At 38.5% G+C, this 13,185-nt stretch overlaps 1 non-coding gene across 1 annotated transcript; it reads left to right on the top strand.

Annotated features, from left to right (window-relative positions):
* The first annotated feature begins 4,785 nt into the window (after positions 1-4,785).
* Positions 4,786-4,892, top strand: LOC111892348 (small nucleolar RNA R71). Its single transcript, XR_002850515.1, has one exon. It is a non-coding gene; the product is annotated as a small nucleolar RNA R71 (small nucleolar RNA).
* The last annotated feature ends 8,293 nt before the right edge of the window (positions 4,893-13,185 follow it).

Below are 13,185 nucleotides of genomic sequence, written 5' to 3'. Positions count from 1 at the left end.
ACCTCCAGTAGCAGCCCTTCTTCAAGTTCTTCATTTCTCGGAATTCCTTCTTCATATCTTTTCACCCTATGACCATTGACCTTGAAAGGAGTTCCATCTCTTGATATTAGCTCAATAGCTGCATGTGGAAAAATTTCTTTACTATAAACGGACCATCCCATCGTGTCTTAAGCTTTCCCGGAAATAGTTTTAGGCTTGAATTAAAAAGTAACACCTCTTGTCCTTCGTAAAAGTCCTTATTACCCTTGAGTCTTTTGTCATGTCAATTCTTGGTCTTTTCTTTGTAAATCAAGGAACTAGTGTATGCCTCATTCCTTAGTTCTTCAAGGGCATTCATTTGTATCAATCTGTTGTTTCTAAGTTCAGCCAAATCAAAATTGCACATTTTTAAAGCCTACAACGCCTTATGCTCAATCTTAACTGACAAGTGGCAACTCTTCCCATAAACCAACCGATATGGTGTAGTACCAATAGGTGTTTTGAAAGCTGTTATAAACGCCCATAGTGCATCATCAAGCTTATCTGACCACTCTTTTCTATTACTTCCAACCGATCTTTCTAATATTCTCTTCAACACCCTATTTGTAACTTCAGTTTGCTCACTCGTTTGAGGATGATAGGATGTTCAAAATCTATGGTGGACACCATATTTTTGCAACACCTTAGCTAATTGATCATTGGCGAAGTGGGTGCCTCGATCACTAATTGGAGCCCTTGGAACTCCAAATCTTGAAAATAGTTTCTTGAGAAAACGTACCACTACTCGAGCATCATTCGTGGGTAATGCTTGTGCCTCCGCCCATTTGGATACATAATCAACTGCTACCAAAATATATTTATTTCCCTTTGACATTGGGAAAGGTCCCATGAAGTTAATTCCCCAAACATCAAATATTTCACAAACTTGAATGCTATTTTGGGGAATCTCGTTGCGTGATGAAATGTTTCCCGACCTTTAGCATGAATCGCATTCTTTGACAAATTTTGTAGCATCTTTAAAGATAGTAGGCCAATAAAAACCCGAATCAAAAACTTTCTTGGCCATATATTGCGCTCCATGATGTCCTCCGGTGGGCCCGCTATGACAATGCTGCAAGATTTCCCGACTTTCTTTCCCGGATACACATCTTCTTATCATACCATCAACACAGCTACGAAAGAGGTATGGCTCATCCCAAATGTAATACTTGATTTCTAAAAAGAACTTCTTCTTTTGTTGGCGGGTCAAGTCTTTTGGGATGTATTCACTAGCTAAATAGTTAGCTATATCTGCAAACCATGGAATCTCTCCTGTTATAACCAATAAATACTCTTCGGGAAATTCATCTCCAATCTTGTGTTCTTCTAAGTCTTCCAAGTGCGGGTTTTCCAATCTCGATAGATGATCGACAACCACGTTTTCCATCCCTTTCTTATCTCGTATTTCAATGTCAAATTCTTGTAGTAGCAATACCCAACGAATCAACCTTGGCTTAGCATCTTGTTTAGCAAAAAGATACTTAAGGGCAGAATGGTTGGTAAAAACTATGGTTTTTGACAAAACCAAATATGAGCGAAATTTATCAAATGCAAAAACCACTGCTAGTAGCTCCTTTTCTGTAGTAGTGTAGTTCTCTTGTGTTTGGTTCAGGGTCTTACTTGCAAAATAGATTGGCTGAAAATGCTTGTCAATTCTTTGTCCCAAAACAGCTCCCACCACAAAGTCACTAGCATCACACATTAGCTCAAAAGGAAGACTCTAATTTGGAGCTACCATAATAGGTGAAGTAGTCAACTTTTCCTTCAACAAATTAAATGCTTCAAGACATTCTTTAGAAAAGTTGATTGGGGCATCCTTCAAAAGAAGCTGAGTCAAGGATCTTGTGTTCTTCGAAAAGTCTTTAATAAAGCTCCTATAAAACCTCGTATGGCCTAAAAAGCTTCTTACCCCCTTGACATTTGTTGGAGTTGGCAATTTGGCTATAGTGTCCATCTTTATCCCCATCCTAGAGACCTTGTGTGCTAGCACAATTCTTTCCTTCACCATAAAATGACACTTCTCCCAATTAAGGACAAGGTTGGTCTTCTCACATCTTGCTAACATTAGATCCAAGTTAGACAAACAATATTCAAAAGAGGACCTGAAAACCGAAAAGTCGTCCATGAAAACCTCCATAAATTACTCGATCATATCATGGAAAATGGCCATCATACACTTTGAAAAGTAGCCGGTGCATTGCATAACCCAAAATGCATACGTCTATATGCAAATGTTCAACTCGGGCATGTAAAAGTAGTCTTCTCTTGATCTTGTGGGTCGATTGGAATTTGAAAATATCCTGAGAATCCATCGAGAAAGCAATGATATAGATGCCCGGAAAGCCTCTCGAGCATTTGATCAATAAATGGTAATGGAAAAATGATCCTTGCACGTTGCATCATTTAGTTTCCTATAGTCGATGCAAACGCGCCACCTGGTCACCGTTCTTGTTGGAATTAATACATTATTTTCATTTGCTACCACCATCATTCCTCCTTTTCTCGGTACCACCTGTACCAGACTCACCCATGGGCTATCAAAAATTGAGTAAATAATCCCGACATCTAATAGTTTCACCACCTCCTTTTTCACAACTTCTTGCATGTTCGGGTTTAATCTTCTTTGGCGTTGAACTACAGGTTTAGCCCCATCTTCTAAGTTAGTTTTATGAGAGCAATAAGCTGGACTAATTCCCTTGATGTCAGTTATCTTCCATGCTATAGCACCTTGCCTCTTCTTTAGTACCCCCCACAAGAATTTCTTTCTCATGTTTGGTTAAATCAACAGCTATAATTACAGGTTTTTGTTGACCCTCTTCAAGAAATGCATACTCCAAGTGACCTGGTAGTACTTTTAGCTCGATTTTTGTGTTCTGGATGTTGCACACGTCGAGTCCAGGGAAAATTCCGCAGCAGATTGGGATTCTTTAGATGGACTCGTTGAGTAGGTCGAGTCTACTCGGCGAGTAGACTGTTCAGTACTTCTGGTCAGCTCGTTATAATCAGCTTCCTCAAGCAGCCTCTCTATTTCCAGTAGGTCGCTTTCAGCATCGAATTCTTCATCAAAGGTGATGGTGGTCTTGTTTTGTTCTTCATTATTCCATTCTTCCATTAATTCTTCCAACATATCAATCGAAAATGTTGTGTCATCACTATTCCTAGCGTGCTTCATGGCTTGATCAATCCCAAAAGTGACTGATTCATCCCCCACCCATAGAGTAAGTTTGTAATCTCGCATGTCAACTATAGCGCTTGAGGTGTTAAGGAAAGGTCTTCTAAGAATGATCGGGACTTGAGGATCCGCTTCCATGTCTAGAACTATAAAGTCCGCGGGAAACACGAACTTATCAACCTTCACCAATAGATCTTCACATATTCCCCTTGGGAATGTAACCATTTTGTTTGCTAGGTGAATTGCCATTCGAATTGGCCTCGGCTCCAGGAGATCTAATTTCTTGAAAAATGAGTGTGGAATGAGATTTACACTTGCCCCTGAATTGACAAGGTAAGGTTAAGCTTCCCGGGTCACCCTTCTTCTTCGGTAGTTTGTTCAACATGGCAGTTGAACAATTCTCATTCAGAACGACTTTCTTCACTTCTTCCATCTTCCTTCTATTAGTTCGAAGCTCCTTGACAAATTTGGCGTCTTTTGGCATTTGAGCAACCGCTTGTATGAATGGTATATTAATTTGAAGAGCCTTTATGTGCTCTAGAAACTCCAGGTAGTCTTCTTCATTCTTTTCTTGTCTAGCTTGGGTAGGATATGGGAGTGGAGGCTGATATGGCTTAACAGGAGGCTTAATTTTTTGATCAGGTGTCAGACTCGTCGATTCCATATCCTGGACTCGACGAGTAGAGTCTGGGTTCAGCTGGGTCTGATTTTTGGTTTTGCCCTTCTTCCTTCTTTCTTTTGTACCAGCTTCAGATCTTCGTTCTGAATAGGGGCTAGAGGGGCTATAATCTTCCCACTCCTAGTTGTGACAATGTTTATATGTGCGCCTTTCGGGTTACTTTCGGTATTGCTCGAAAGTCCACCCGGTCATCTCTCATTCACTTGTTGTGCAAGTTGCCCCAACTGCTTTTCTATGTTGATTGCTAAGCAAAGCTTGTTGATCTTTCATCATAAGTTGGTTTTCTCTCAACATATTTTGATGATCTTTAAGTGTAGCATCGGTATCATTGTGTCATTTCTCGGATGCGGCTACGAATCTTGTAAGCATGTCTTCCAAATCTAATTTCTTTTCATGTACCGGTTCCTCCCTTTGGTAAAAGCCTCTATCTTTTTTCTTATACTTTTCTTCCATTGTCTTTTTGTACTCATCATATGCCATCCATTCTTTCCTTGGTTTTCGCCAATTATCATCAAACCTATCACCACTTGAATAACACACTTGTACCTTTCGTTTCCCATTCTCATCAATATCACAATCTTTTTTAAGGTGAGGCCCTCTACAGTTTTCACATCCTACCCTAATGGCATGGATGGATTGGTCCATCTTAGTCATTCTTCGGTCCATGCTTTCCAACTTTACCATCATTGTTGCCATGTCATCGGTAATGGAATTCATCGTCCCTCGAGTCAAGTCATTCCTTGGGTTATGGTAAACTCTAGAGTTCTTAGAGAATTCTTCAATTAGTTCTTTGATCACCGGGGGGGGGGGGGGGGGGGGGGGGGGCTTCTTTGTGAGGGGTCCTTGCGAGTCAAGGAGCTGCCTAGTTGTTACATTGACTCCATCATAGAAAATGGAGACTTCTTGTTGGCTATTAAGCTCATGATGTGGGAAATTCCTTAGTTCACTTTTGTATCTCTCACATGCCTCATAAAGAGACTCTCCAGCTTGTTGTTCAAAGTTGGCAATAGCTTTCTTCAACTTGGCTATTTTCGAAGGTGGGCAAAACTGGTCAATAAATTCTTCTTTCATCTTAGCCCATGTAGTGATGGATCCAGGAGGGAGTGACTTGAGCCAATTCTTTACAGCACCCTTGAATGTAACTGGAAGCATACGATGCAGTTGGGTTTCGCGAGGCACATTTGGAACATTAAAATAATCAGCTACATCATTGACGTCATCCAAGTGTTTATAGGCATCTTCGTGGTCATTTCTGTAGAAGGGGATCTCCTTGAGTTGAGCAAGTATGTGACCCTTAAGCTCAAAAGTGGTAGTCGCAAGAATTGCGGGTTACACAGTTCCCGGGCCGGTATCATCTCGTATCCTCTTCTTCCATTCGCCCATGGGAACTTCGTCGATGTTCGCCATGGTGTTGTCAAAGTCACCTTCTTGATCGCTTTTCCGACTGCTGGACTCTCCTGGCTTCTTATCTTTCTTCTTCCCAAAGACGGATTTAAGATCCTTGAGGGGTGATTTGTTTGGCGGATTTTTGAGGACTTTGTCTTTTGTTTTTCTTCAGAGCGGGCTCCGGGTCTTCAAGTGGAGGAACCAAAGGCGTATTGGATCCTCGGGTCATGTAACAACTGCAACCAAAGTAAGAAAAATGCTTAAAAAGAACAAAAAGAAAATAAAAGTAAAAACTGTGAAACAACGATGGACTCGTCGAGTAGCTTCGACTGCACTCAGCGAGTTCAAGGCAGAAATAGAAAAAAATTCTAATTAAATTTCTAAAAAAGAAAACTATTAAAACTAATCCTAATAACTAAATTACCTAAAAATAACTTTGTGCTAGATAAATCTCACACAAATGATCGATGAAACTAGAAATTAGTGCTAATTTTTGAACCGTTCCCCGGCAACGGCGCCAAAAACTTGATGTGTGTAAACTCAACTAGTTTTAATCCTACTTTTAATTAGAAAATTGACACACAAAGGCAGTGGACCTATCAATTGTGGTGTAGCTAAATAAGTAGGGTATCGAACTCAGGGAAACAGAAAATTAAAACAAAAAACTAGAATTAACTAAAAACAAGTAATAGAAAATAGGGATTTCTCTAGTTTTGCAAGACTAGAAACTTAACTAAAACTTAACTACTCAACTAAAAGCTGAAAGCACGTAAAAACAAACTAAATTCAATGATCAAAAAGGGTTTCTGTTTAGGTTCAACTCATTTACTCCTATGGTTAATTTTTATGATAATATAATAGATTAATTGCTATTGGTTACCGACTCTGGTGATTAGATTCACATTCGCTATTACAAATCCTTAGAAAACATACCAATTCAAGCAGTGGCCAGTTGATTAAACTAATAAATTTCCTAGGTTAATTATTCGGGTTAAATAAGACTTGTAGTTAGCTAATTAAATTTTATGATTTAATTAACCTCTTGTTGATGGTGTATCACACAAGCTCACACATTAATTTGCCCATTCTCTAATTAATCCTAGTTTCATGTTCATTATTCCTAGGCATATAGTATTGTGTTCACATAAATTATATGAGATAAGCAATTAAGAGATGTTCATGCAGCTTAATTACTTAGCAATTAACAGAAAATAGTTATGGTTAATGCATAAGGGTCTTTAGCAAGCTTAATTTAACAAAATTACCAACTAACAATTAATCAAAAGAGTAAATTAAACCATAGGAGCAAAATTGTCTTCCCCAAACAGAAACTAACGAAATTAGTTCATGATTTCACTGTATGCAAGCTTAAAGACGAATTCAAATAAACCTAACATAATTCTATTCAAAGGTAAAGTGGAAAATTAAACCTAAAGTTCCTTAATCTCTTAAGAATGAAGGATTAGGGTTCTTCAACGTTTTCCAGAGCTCCAAGGGCTTCCTTGATCGCCAAGTGTTTCCATCAAAAATCCAGAGAGTCTTCAATTTGGGTTTGTGAAGTCTATTTGTAGTTTTTTCAAAACTGGGGCTACTCGTCGAGTTGACAACTGACTCGTCGAGTGCCCCTTGAGGAATCCGTATACGGCAAGGACTCCACGTATTGCCTCGCGAACCTTCGTGTCTACTCGTCGAGTAGACGACCCTACTCGCCGAGTAGCTTCAGAATTAAGCCTTTTTCTTCTTTCTTTCATTCCCGAGCTTTCGTTCATATCTCCGACTTCCTTTTGCTTCCGATCTTCTTTTTTGGACCGAAAATATAATTTGAACAATATTAAGTATCTTTTGTCTATAATATGCAATTAATTAGCCAATAAATGAAAAAAAAAATTCAACATAAAAATATAGCTAAATATGCAAATATCAAGTGAGAGTACAGAAACCAAAAAACATTTATATATTTTAGAAAAATGGTAATAGCTGCAACATGATTAACAAAAAATGGGTGAAATCTCGTTTTCTTCTTGGCGCCATAGCAGGGAGAATAATAGAGAGAGACGACAACTATGACTGATCATAAGAGAAGGGATTGGGAGTTCGGTGGTGAATGAGGTGGCTGGTGCTAGAGAGGACGGTGGTGGTGAAAGGTGGTCGACGAGGCTGAAGAGCATCAAAGACTCAATGGAGAGGGAAGAGTGAAGTTCATTCAATGAGAAGAAGAAGGGCAACCGGGGAAAGGAAGTTCACTTTCTCAGTCAGCAGCAATTATTTTGAGGACCGAGTCAGGATGTTGGTAAGCAATAGCTAACTGAGTCAGCCAACTTTAAACCCAATCAAACACTCTGACTGCTGAATCGGTCAACAGTTAGCTCTGACCGGACTGAGTAAGTGCAAAACAAACAGCCCCTATGTGAAAAAGGTTGTACTAGACCATTCACCATCACGGCTCCAACAACCCTCCAATCCAAACAAATGACGACTTCACAAACGAACGCAAAAACAAACCACAAGTACGTTACATCCCAGATAAATGTTATGGCCACGTCGTACTCTTACATCACACTCGGCCCCAAATCGGCCTACAACCTATCCTAATAGTATGAATGTTATGGCACTCTCACAGTCTTACAGCCACTCCTAAAATGGCCTAACTCGACCTAATGAATGCTATGAGCGAAATTATAGTCTTACAACACTTTCATAAGAACCTATCTCATCCTAGTGAATGTTATGGCCAAACTACAGTCTAACAACACTTTGGCGATTTACATAGGCCCACCCCCATGGTCTTTCTAATAATCCATAAGAAGACCTAGCCAAATATCAACATCACCCAAAATCCCCAGTCTGCTAGGCCCTTCCTGAAAGCTAAACAATGCTGCTCCGATACCCTAACCAGGAGTTAGAATATCCCCGAACAATCTCAGCTACACAACAAAGCCCACACGAAAATACATCAACCACACCCTGAAGTTGGTTGTAAATCAATAACAACTATTACACTGCTATAGCGCACGATTTCAGAAAATACTATATTCATTGTTGGTTGCACTAATGGATAACAGATGGAAACAGAGTCGAATCCTCAGGGACATAGCTTAACAGTCAATTCCATTTTGCGTAAGGCACATACTAGTCATTTAAACAAAAAATAAGAAATGGGTGTTTGATTATTAACTAAAGACTAAAGTTGTAGTGAAAATAAACTAAATAAAACTCAGTAAGAAAATTCAGTTCTCCTGCAACATTGCTAATCATCTATTCAACCCAGATGTGGTTATTCAAAAAGCATTCTATCTGAGTTGGTACTGAGAAAAACTAAAAACTCTAGTATAATCTCTTTTACCTAGTTAAATTAACCCAAACAAACTCTTCAGCTAACCCTAACTTCTTACTAATCTATTTAGACAAGCTCATAGTTAAAGTCATCAAAGTTAATACCTTAACATGGAACCAATCCGATAATTGTTACTTATTACCCGTTGATAAGAACAATCATAAATTCTATTAACTGATTAACTGAAATTAGACCCTAACTAGGTGATCATGCTAACAATAATTACAAATCAAACATTCATTAAGTTCAAAACTAAAACAACTAGATAGAAGCACAAAATGAAAACCAAATTTGATATCTGATCACATGAAAAGTACTACTCTTTTGCAGAACTGAAAACTAGCGTTTTAGATAGACATGGATAAAACCCTATAAAAACTAGTAAATTGAAACATTAAACTACCAAATCTTACTAAATCAATTGAGAGGCACGACCCAGGATCTTCAGATCTTCAAAAATCGCTGAAAATCAGAGAGAAATCGCCTAATAAATCTTCTTTTTTATCGTCTAGAGCTTCAGGAATCGGCCAACCTTTTATCTGATTTATGAAGCGTCCTAAATATACAAACCAAAGTCTTCGGGAGCAAGCAACCAAAAAATTTGATTGATTTTTTGGGCACACGATCGAGTTTTTCAGGTTTTGGTCGAATTTTGCATTTTCTGATTGAATTGCGAAGTGGTTATTCGATCAAAATTATGGGCAAAATTTGATCTCTTTTTTGCACTTTCAGACTTTTTCACAAACCCAAAATTCGTCTGATATTTTGTCTAGTTTCTGAAAAAATTTAATTCTCGTCAATCGAACTTACGAGTCATGAGAAATGTTTAAAATACCAATTAGGGGTCAAAGCAGCCAACAACATCATTTAGGCTTTAGAATGTAGCAATCTATCTTTATAAGATTAATCCAATCGAACTTTTCTTGAACAAAACAGCTTCCAATCATTCCTCAAAATCCTTCATAAGTTCAAAGCTTAAATTACCTTCCAATGCTCCATCAACTGCATCAAAAGCTGCTCCCAAAGTACTACACCACTTGAATTATCTGAAAACAACATAAAAACATGACCAATATGGAAATTCTAACGAAATACATAAGTTTCACATTATTTTACAATTTATGATGTAAAATGCTAATAAAAACTAGCCTAAAGATGCATAAATGAGATCTATCAACAAATCGTCCCTTTCTAAAGATAGTGGTTAGTTCAAAGAGTCAACCAACCCTTCAACTAACATACAACCTGAGCGGCACAAGAACCTTTTAACTCCATCTTCGGTTTACCAGAAAGGGACAACTGGCTATGAAGAGATATGTTCCTAGGAGCTTTCGATGAGAGGACCACACCCGCATCCCTGAAAGCATCAACCTGACTTCAACTAACCCTGCACTCGTATTCCGATCAATCCCTTATACCAAGAAACCATACAGGATCTCAACGAATCCTCTATTCAAAAGTCAAATAAACTTACATTGCAACTACCTGAGACCGATTGCACTGAAACCATAAAAACCAAGAAGGTTGTTGATCCTCCAAGAAAAACATCCAGTTCTCCTCCACTTAAAGCTAACTCAATCATTAGCCGAAAACTTCCCGCATCAAAATCTAAAATCGGCTCCACTAGGTACCGTCTAATCACGACTCTCAATATTCAAAATGGCATATGAGGATCCTTTGGATTAAACTACCCAATTCTTCCCCACTTAGGGTTTGAACTCACACTTGCTATGACAGAAATCAAACTATGTAGTCATCTTGTCCTTGATGTCCCTCTCCATTGACATAGATGGCCAAATAACAAATCCTAAGGCTATACAAACCTATTCACAAAGCTTCCTAAACATGGTCATACTATAAATGATACAAAGCCAAATGTACATACCCAAGCATATGTAACAAGGATACGGTAATAAAATCTCATAAAATGAAGGATACATACCGATGAGGTATTGAGGTCTTGACGTTGCCTCCTACAAAACCACTGGTGTTGGGGTCTGAGTCATCCCAACTGCTAAACGTATGCAATTTACCTTAATATGCCCAAGTTGATGACAACGATGGCATAATTATTCCTCTAGGGTGCAATCTTGGCGTACATGACCCATCCATCCGCACCTACCACATTTGAACTTGCATGGAATAAGCTCGTGGGTTCCTCCACCCTTAACGTAAAAATTGTGTTCATTCTATCCTCTAGTACTTCGAACGGAAGCATCAAGCTTCTTAGATGTTGTTAGCAGATTCAGGTCATGTTTCAACTTCCTCTCTCCCAATTATGGCTCCAAAACAAACTCATGCTCTTGATTCGTCGCACCATACTTATTAGTTGTTTGAACGGCTGCAATTTGGTCCTAGAAATTGATGTCCAAACTGTCATTGATATTCCCAACAATGCCAGAACATTCCTCTAGTAATGTATGTGAGACCTCAACAACAATCCAGTCATGGGCTTGTTCCCTCTGAAGGTAGGATGCAAACCCTACCTTAGACCCCTCAGGGTGGGAACTCATTCTCTGAGCATTCTCCATGTCATCAATCCACCATCCATTGGTAATAGGGTATTTCTTTCCAAAGAACTTTGGGGTCTGCTAGCTGGAACTCCTAAGAAGAGAGAGTTTGTGCCCCTAACTAACCGACTGCAATCTCAATACGAAAGGTCCTTATACGATCTTTCAGTAGCTCTATGATCCCCTCCTTGATGGTACCGAACATCACAGGAGTCACGTCCAAAATATCACGAGTGATCTTAGACATAATGAACTCGCGTATCCTTTCATCAATCGGCTCAACACCATAGCCTAAGCCTCAACATGAGCCTCCTCCTTAAGTGCTCATCTCGATACTTAAAAGCAACTATACAAATGATCAAAACATACACGAAGAATTCCTCATTCTAAAGGCTTCCTATAATCCTCGTGACTTTCCTTGATTCGAGTATAGATCCTATGCATTCAGTAGTACGATCTCATTACTAGCTTCCACGCCTATCCATACTTTCCTTAAGAACCATCCCATATCCTCCAAAATCTCCTCCTGATAATGATACTCCAAAAACATGCTAAATAGCACACCATTCACACTAAAGAAATTCGTAGGCTCTCTTAGGATCCCCACTTCAACCTGCCATCAGCAGCCGAATAACTCCTACTAATGTCAGCTAACTAGTCCATGAATACAATTACATGTAACAAAACTTAAATAACCTTTCAACTAAAAGACTCATCCCTACAATGTTTGGACTCTAATGAGAGCTGGAAATAGAGCCAAATCAACCATTCTAAAATTTTTTACCCTTTGCAACATGTAACTTAAAATATTCATTTAATAGCTAACTCACATCAATATGATTCCTACAAAGCATAAAGCAATCATCATTCATGCAGTAAAACTCGGTTGGCTACAAAACATCAAAAGTCATCCTTCCTAATAAGCATTTCTCCTAATAGGAATTCTAGCATGCAGCCCTGAACAAATCCTTATGCTAACTTCTAACATGCAAAACATTCTATAACACATAGCGTATCAACACATATGTGTATTCTGGGAATCACTTTCTTGAGTACGGTTGATTGGGCTCATCACACCCCCCCCCCCCTTTTCTTTGTAAAAAATCTTTTTAAAAAAATTATTTTCTTTCAAAATATTATTAATTACTCAGTTTGAGCTCAGACACACCCGAGAGTGTGTCCGAATCCCCCAAACCAAGGCTCTGATAGCAACTTGTAATGTTGCAAAAATACAAATAAAATTTTTCCTGTTTAAACCATCAAGCTATACGACCATTTGTTCCAAAACCAAACAAGTAAAAATGTATTTTTCAAGCATCAGAGTAAACCAGAGTAAATCAATAATGATCCGTATGGAAAGCCAATAAGGGGATGTTGTACAGTCAAGCGAGACCCTTCCCTTTGGAACTGGAATTACCTGAAAATGTTTAAACCAAAAAATTGTTAGGTATTCTGTGTATGAAATACACTATAAACTAGGTAGCAAAAAAATCAAAACTATGATATACCTATGTGTACGTGCAACCTATGGATCTATGGTTTCATACTAATTACATCTACCCTAGAAAATGAAAACACAACGGAAGAATCACACACCACTTATGAAACCAAAGACCTTCGCGCTTGAGCTCTCATGTGTGCCATTTTGTTGGATGTAAAGGACCCAAACCATAATCCCTCTCTTGGTTCACACCTAATGAACTCAAAAGAGTAGAGTCAGAGATTTACTAGGAGGGGACAGACTATAAGGAGAGTTTGTCCACAAAAGGGAGAAAGAGGAGGTGAGAATTCAAGCCATGAATGAGCCATGAAGAATGAATCCCTAAGGCCCTATTTATAGTCTTGAATGTATTCCATGGTTTTATCCTTCCACCCATTTTGGATGGGATAACCTTATGGACGAAATTCCCTTCATTGCAAGGGAATTTTCGTCCATCACGCTTCTTTCTAGTATTCTGGAATATTCCTAATTAATCAACTATTGATTAGTTGATATTCAACCCTTCCATTAATTAATCTATTAATTATTTCCCAAATTGTTTTCCCAATTAGTTTCTAATTAGTTATTAAATCATTATAATTAGTA

This window comes from Lactuca sativa, chromosome 4, assembly GCF_002870075.4.
Source record: "Lactuca sativa cultivar Salinas chromosome 4, Lsat_Salinas_v11, whole genome shotgun sequence".
NCBI classification, from domain to species: Eukaryota; Viridiplantae; Streptophyta; class Magnoliopsida; order Asterales; family Asteraceae; genus Lactuca; species Lactuca sativa.
Note: the sequence above shows the minus strand (reverse complement) of the source record. Positions and strands in the feature narration are given on the sequence as shown.